Source organism: Arachis stenosperma, chromosome 7 (assembly GCF_014773155.1).
Source record: "Arachis stenosperma cultivar V10309 chromosome 7, arast.V10309.gnm1.PFL2, whole genome shotgun sequence".
In the NCBI taxonomy this organism is placed as follows: Eukaryota; Viridiplantae; Streptophyta; class Magnoliopsida; order Fabales; family Fabaceae; genus Arachis; species Arachis stenosperma.
In genome coordinates, this window is record NC_080383.1 from 2,053,331 (window position 1) to 2,061,301 (window position 7,971).

The 7,971-nt window shown below is 38.0% G+C and overlaps 1 non-coding gene across 1 annotated transcript; it reads left to right on the plus strand.

The window, feature by feature from the left end:
* Nucleotides 1–916: 916 nt before the first annotated feature.
* On the plus strand, nt 917–1,024 carry LOC130942533 (small nucleolar RNA R71). The gene has a single exon (XR_009071100.1). It is a non-coding gene; the product is annotated as a small nucleolar RNA R71 (small nucleolar RNA).
* The last annotated feature ends 6,947 nt before the right edge of the window (nt 1,025–7,971 follow it).

Consider the following 7,971-nt stretch of genomic DNA (forward strand, 5'->3'; position numbering starts at 1 on the left):
ATGGCAGAAGTAAGTCCAATGGAATCTCTATGGTCTCATTTTGAGCCTCAGATTCCCATGGTTCCTCATTGGGGAACTCAGAGGAGATTGGTGCACGCCCATTGAGGTCTTCCTCAGTGGCGTCCACCTCCTCTCTTTCCTCTCCATATTCGGCCATGGTTATGGCTTTGCACTCTCCTTTTGGATTTTCTTCTGTATTACTTGGGAGAGTACTAGGAGGGAGTTCAGTAACTTTCTTGCTCAGTTGACCCACTTGTCCTTCCAAATTTCTGATGGAGGACCTTGTTTCATTCATGAAACTTTGAGTGGTCTTTATTAGATCAGAGACCATTGTTGCTAAGTCAGAGGTATTCTGCTTAGAACTCTCTGTCTGTTGTTGAGAAGATGATGGAAAAGGCTTGCCATTGCTAAACCCGTTTCTTCCACCATTATTATTATTGAAACCTTGTTGAGGTCTCTCTTGATTCTTCCATGAGAAATTTGGGTGATTTCTCCATGAAGAATTATAGGTGTTTCCATAGGGTTCTCCTAGGTAATTCACCTCTTCCATTGAAGGGTTCTCAGGATCATAAGCTTCTTCCTCAGATGAAGCTTCCTTAGTACTGCCAGGTGCATTTTGCATTCCAGACAGACTTTGAGAAATCAAATTAACTTGTTGAGTCAATATCTTGTTCTGAGCCAGTATGGCATTTAGTGTGTCAATCTCAAGAACTCCTTTCTTCTGACTAGTCCCATTGTTCACAGGATTCCTTTCAGAAGTGTACATGAATTGGTTATTTGCAACCATTTCAATTAGTTCCTGAGCCTCTGTAGGCGTCTTCTTCAGATGAAGAGATCCTTCAGCAGAGCTATCCAAGGACATCTTGGATAGTTCAGAGAGACCATCATAGAAAATACCTATGATGCTCCATTCAGAAAGCATGTCTGAGGGACATCTTCTGATTAATTGTTTGTATCTTTCCCAAGCTTCATAGAGGGATTCTCCATCCTTCTGTCTGAAGGTTTGGACTTCCACTCTAAGCTTACTCCATCTTTGAGGTGGAAAGAACTTTGCCAAGAAGGCATTGACTAGCTTTTCCCAAGAGTCCAGGCTTTCTTTAGGTTGAGAATCCAACCATATTCTAGCTCTGTCTCTTACAGCAAAAGGGAATAGCATCAGTCTATAGACCTCAGGGTCAACCCCATTAGTCTTGACTGTGTCACAGATTTGCAAGAATTCAGCTAAGAACTGATGAGGATCTTCCATTGGAAGTCCATGGAACTTACAATTCTGTTGCATTAGAGAAACTAATTGAGGCTTAAGCTCAAAGTTGTTTGCTCCAATGGCAGGGATAGAGATGCTTCTCCCATAGAAATCAGGAGTAGGTGCAGTAAAGTCACCCAGCACCTTCCTTGCATTGTTGGCATTGTTGTTGTTTTCGGCTGCCATGGGTTCTTCTTCCTTGAAGAATTCGGTCAGGTCCTCTAAAGAGAGTTGTGCTTTGGCTTCTCTTAACTTTCGCTTCAAGGTTCTCTCAGGTTCAGGGTCAGCTTCAACAAGAATGCCTTTGTCTCTGCTCCTACTCATAAGAAAGAGAAGAGAAATGTGGAATCCTCTATGTCACAGTATAGAGATTCCTTGAAGTGTCAGAGGAAAAGAAAAATAGAAGAAAGAAGGTAGAAGAATTCGAACTTGATGAGATAGAGTTCGAATTGTGCATTAAGAAGGAGTAGTACTCCACAAATAGAAGGATGTGAGAGAGAGGGAAGAGGATTTTCGAAAATTACATTAAGAAGATTTTAAAAATTATTTTGAAAAATTGATAATTTTCGAAAATTGAAAGTGGGAAAGAAATCAAGTGATTTTTGAAAAAGATTTGAAATTAGAAGTTAAAAAGATTTGATTGAAAACTATTTTGAAAAAGATGTGGTTGAGAAGATATGATTGGTTTTAAAAAAATGTGATTGAGAAGATATGAATTGAAAACAATTTTAAAAGATATGTTTTGAAAATTATTTTAAAAGATTTGATTTTGAAAATTAGTGACTTGCCTAACAAGAAAAGATATGATTCAAACATTAAACCTTTCTCAACAGAAAAGGTAACAAATTTGAGATGTTCAATCAAATCATTAATTGTTAGGAAGTATCTTTCAAAAAGGAAAGAAATTGATTTTGAAAACATTTGATTGAAAAGATATGATTTGAAAAAGATTTGATTTTGAAAAACTTTGAAAACTTGAAAAAAATTGATTTTGAAAACAAAATCTTCCCCTAGCACCATCCTGGCGTTAAACGCCCAGAATGGTATACATTCTGGCGTTTAACGCCCAAAATGCTACCTCTTTGGGCGTTAAACGCCCAACCAGGTACCCTGGCTGGCGTTTAAACGCCAGTCTGTCTTCTTCACTGGGCATTTTTGAATGCTCAGCGTTTTCTGTATAATTCCTCTGCAGTATGTTCTGAATCTTCAATTCTTTGTATTATTGACTTGAAAAGACACAAATTAAAAATATTTTTGGATTTTTAATAATCAAAATGCAACAAGAATCAAATAACAATGCATGCAAGACACCAAACTTAGCAGTTTGTATACTACTGACACTATATGAGACACATAAACACTCAAGCCAAAAGAATTCAAAGATCAGAGCAAGTAAATCATCAAGAACATCTTGAAGATCACTTAAGACACATGAATGAATGCATGCAATTGACACCAAACTTAAAATGAGACACTAGACTTAAGCAAGAAACATCAAATATTTTTGGTTTTTATGATTTTGTAATTTTTTTGTGTTTTTTTCGAAAATTAAGTGGAAAAAGATATCAAAATTCTTAATGAGAATTCCAGGAATCAGTGCAATGCTAGTCTAAGACTCCGGTCCAGGAATTAGACATGGCTTCACTGCCAGCCAAGCTTTCAAAGAAAGCTTCGGTCCAAAACACTAGACATGACCAAAGGTCAGCCAAGCCTTAGCAGATCACTGCTCCAAAAGCAAAATTGATGAAAATCAACACGCTCTTGTGGTGATAAGTTGAAACCTCGGTCCAATCAGATTAGACATGGCTTCTCAGCCAGCCAGATTTCAACAAATCATCATAAAACTCTAGAATTCATCTTCAAGAATTTCGAAAAAAATAAATACCTAATCTAAGCAACAAGATGAACCGTCAGTTGTCCAAACTAGAACAATCCCAGGCATTGTTACCAAAAGCTTGCTCAAAACTTGAACAATCCCCGGCAACGGCGCCAAAAACTTGGTGCGCGAAATTGTGAACAATACTTTTTCACAACTCTCATAATCCCCGGTAATGGCTCCACAAACGTGGTAGCTCAATACCATGGCATTACACAACTTCGCACAACTAACCAGCAAGTGCACTGGGTCGTCCAAGTAATACCTTACGTGAGTAAGGGTCGATCCCACGGAGATTGTTAGTATTGAAGCAAGCTATGGTCATCTTGTAAATCTTAGTCAGGCAAACTCAAATGTATATGATGATGAACGAAAATAGCATAAAAGATAAAGATAGTGATACTTATGTAATTCAGTGGTAGGAACTTCAGATAAGCGCATGAAGATGCCTTCCCTTCCGTCTCTCTGCTTTCCTACTGCCTTCATCCAATCCTTCTTACTCCTTTCCATGGCAAGCTCATGTAGGGTTTCACTGTTGTCAGCAGCTACCTCCCATCCTCTCAGTGAAAATACGTCCCTGATGCTCTGTCACAGCATAGGCTAATCATCTGTCGGTTCTCGGTCAGGCCAGAATAATATCCATCGATACTTTTGCGTCTGTCACTAACGCCCTAGCCTGCTAGGAGTTTGAAGCACGTCACAGTCATTCAATCATTGAATCCTACTCAGAATACCACAGACAAGGTTAGACCTTCCGGATTCTCTTGAATGCCGCCATCAGTTCTTGCCTATACCACGGAGACTCTGATCTCACGAAATGGTTGGCTCGTTTGTCAGGCGAGCACTCGGTTGTCAGGCGATCAACCATGCATCGTGCAATCAGGAATCCAAGAGATATTCACTAAGCCTCAGATGCTTGTAGAACAAGAGTGGTTGTCAGTCACCTTGTTCATGAGTGAGAATGGTGATGGGCGTCAATCATCACCTTCATCATGTTGAAGAACAAGTGATATCTTGGACAAAGAACAAGCGGAATTGAATAGAAGAACAATAGTAATTGCATTAATACTCGAGGTACAGCAGAGCTCCACACCTTAATCTATGGTGTGTAGAAACTCCACCGTTGAAAATACATAAGAACAAGGTCTAGGCATGGCCGTGAGGCCAGCCTCCCAAAGTGATCAAAAGATCTAAAAGAAAAAGGTTCCAAAGATCCGATCCCCGTTAATACAATAGTAAAAGGTCCTACTTATAGAAAACTAGTAGCCTAAGGTGTACAGAAATGAGTAAATGACATAAAAATCCACTTCCGGGCCCACTTGGTATGTGCTTGGGCTGAGCAATGAAGCATTTTTCGTGTAGAGACTCTTCTTGGAGTTAAACGCCAGTTTTGGTGCCAGTTTGGGCGTTTAACTCCCATTTGGGTGCCAGTTCCAGCGTTTAACGCTGGGATTTCTTGAGGTGACTTTGAACGCCGGTTTAGGCCATCAAATCTTGGGCAAAGTATGGACTATTATATATTGCTGGAAAGCCCAGGATGTCTACTTTCCAACGCCGTTGAGAGCGCGCCAATTGGGCTTCTATAGCTCCAGAAAATCCACTTCGAGTGCAGGGAGGTCAGAATCCAACAGCATCTGCAGTCCTTTTGAGTCTCTGGATCAGATTTTTGCTCAGGTCCCTCAATTTCAGCCAGAAAATACCTGAAATCACAGAAAAACACACAAACTCATAGTAAAGTCCAGAAAAGTGAATTTTAACTAAAAACTAATAAAAATATACTAAAAACTAACTAAAAGATACTAAGAACATACTAAAAACAGTGCCAAAAAGTGTACAAATTATCCGCTCATCAACGTCCCAGTAGGACAAGTAGCCACTGAAGCAAATTCACGCCAGAAGCGTGGCAGGGCGGAAAATGCCCCAATTCGAATTGATGTCCCAGTAGGACAAATAGCCACGGAAGCAAATACACGCCAGAAGCGTGGCAGGCCTGTCGGTTCCAAAGATAAAAATCCTCGAAAGAGAAAAGAGGTAAATACGATTCCTGTTGAAAAAGACATAGTAAAGACACCGGCAGTTGTCCAAAATTTTGATATAACGCCAGAAGACGTTCAGGTACCTGAAAATTGTGAAAATGATGAGATCTCAATAAATTATGTCTTTACAGGAGAGAAATGGGACCGAAATAAGACAATTGTCAATGAAATATTTGCATATAATGTGGCATCAAATATCATGCATGAAAGTAAGGATCTTGAGCCAAGATCAGTCGAAGAATGTCAACAAAGGAATGATTGGCCAAATGGAAAGAAGCCATGAAGGCTGAATTAGACTCACTTGCAAAACGTGAAGTCTTTGGACCTGTAGTCCGTACACCTGAAGATGTAAAACCTGTTGGATATAAGTGGGTATTTGTGAGAAAACGAAATGAGAAAAATGAAGTTGTGCGCTATAAAGCCCGACTTGTAGCACAAGGTTTTTCACAAAGGCCCGGTATAGATTATGAAGAAACGTATTCTCCTGTAGTGGATGCGATAACATTGCGTTATTTGGTCAGTTTATCTGCATATCATAAACTGCATATGCATTTAATGGATGTGGTAACAGCCTATTTATACGGCTCATTAGATCGGGATATCTATATGAAAGTCCCTGAAGGACTAAAGATATCTAAACCATCTAGTGAATATTCACAAGGGTTATACTCAGTCAAATTGCAAAGATCTTTATATGGTCTAAAGCAATCTGGACGAATGTGGTATAATCGTCTTACTGAGTATCTAGCCAAAAACGGTTTCAAGAATGATGACATCTGCCCATGTGTTTTCATAAAGAAAACTACATCTGGGTTCATTATAATTGCTGTGTACGTTGATGATTTAAATATCATTGGGACTCCTGAAGAGATTCCAACAATTATAAAAACTCTAAAAGAAGAGTTTGAGATGAAATACCTTGGAAAGACTAAATTTTGTCTCGGCCTGCAGATCGAGCATATAAAAGACGAGATCTTTATTCATCAAACAACATACACAGAAAAGATCTTGAAGAGATTTTATATGGATAAGTCACATCCATTAAGTACCCCAATGATCGTAAGATCTTTGGATGTGAAAAAGGATCAATTCCGTCCTAAAGAAGAAAATGAGGATATCCTTGGTCATGAAGTACCATATCTTAGTGCCATTGGGGCACTAATGTATCTTGCTAATAATACGCGACCTGACATATCATTCGCGGTGAATTTACTAGCAAGGTATAGTTCCTCTCCAACCAGAAGACATTGGAGTGGAATCAAACAAATTTTTCGATATCTTCATGGAACGGTTGATATGGGATTGTTTTATCCCTACGGATCCAAGTCACAACTAGTTGGCTATGCAGATGCCGGATAGTTGTCTGATCCACATAAAGGGAGATCTCAAACAGGATACCTATTCACATATGGTGGTACAGCTATATCTTGGAGGTCCACGAAACAGACAATTGCTGCAACATCCTCTAATCATGCTGAAATACTGGCGATTCATGAAGCTAGTCGCGAGTGTTTTTGGCTGAGGAGTTTGATTCAATATATTATGTCATCATGTGGACTGATTGATCATAAGATAGCTCCAACTGTCCTGTTTGAAGATAATACAGCATGCATTGCTCAACTTAAAGGCGGATACATTAAAGGCGATAGAACAAAGCACATTTCTCCCAAATTCTTCTTCACTCATGATCTTCAAAATCAAGGGACAATTGATGTCCAACAGATCCGTTCAAGTGACAATCTGGCAGATTTATTTACAAAGTCACTCCCAAAATCCTCCTTTGAAAGATTGGTACATGAGATTGGGATGCACCGATTTCGAGACGTTAAATGATGTCGGCAAGAGGGGGAGACTGTACTCTTTTTTCCTTGGTCAAGTTTTTTCCCATTGGGTTTTTCTTGACAAGGTTTTTAATGAGGCAGTCCCCATCACAAAGGATATTGTACTCTTTTTCCTTCACTAAGGTTTTTCCCACAGGGTTTTCTTTAGTAAGGTTTTAACGAGGCAATAATCCTAAATGAGCATTCAAGGGGAGTGTTACAGCATGGATAGATAAGGATGAATGCTCATTTAAAGGTGGATCTAATTTCCTATGTAAGGAGCAAATTCACATGAAAAAGTACAATTAATAAAGTTTGAATAGTTGAATTTATTTGCCTATAAAAGCATGAACGAGGCAAATGAATTGGACACAGTTACAAATACTTCCCTTTCTCTATCTCTTTACAACAAATATTATTCTTTTATGTTGCAATCAAATACTCTTCTCTTTATATTTCTCCTACAATTCTTTCTCTTCTTTTATTTTATAAGTATTTTAAATTCTATTTTCTATTACTCTTTACATATAATATTAATAGCAATATTAATCATCTTTATTATATTGAGATTGTAACAATAAACAAATACGATTCTCTCTCTCTTTATTTTTAATACTTCTTTCTATCTTTGTATATATATACACAATACAACATATAATTTTATTATATATATATAAATTATTATTGAGCTAATTATTTTATACTAGAGTCTTCTATTTATACAACTTTATTATATATATATCTTTTATTTTACAACATATAATACGTGGTTTAAATTTATTATTATTAACCAACTTGTAATAAACATTGGCCGGATTAGATTGAATTTGAGCACAACATCATTTAATCCATTTTTTTTAATGACGAATTTGCTAGACGTGATGATCAAGCAATTTGGAATTTTTGGCTCTTAGACCACTGTTTTTGGTTGTGGGGTATGGTTGTTAGCAGCCAAAATTGTGAATATTAAATCATCTCTCGGACTAAGATTGCTAG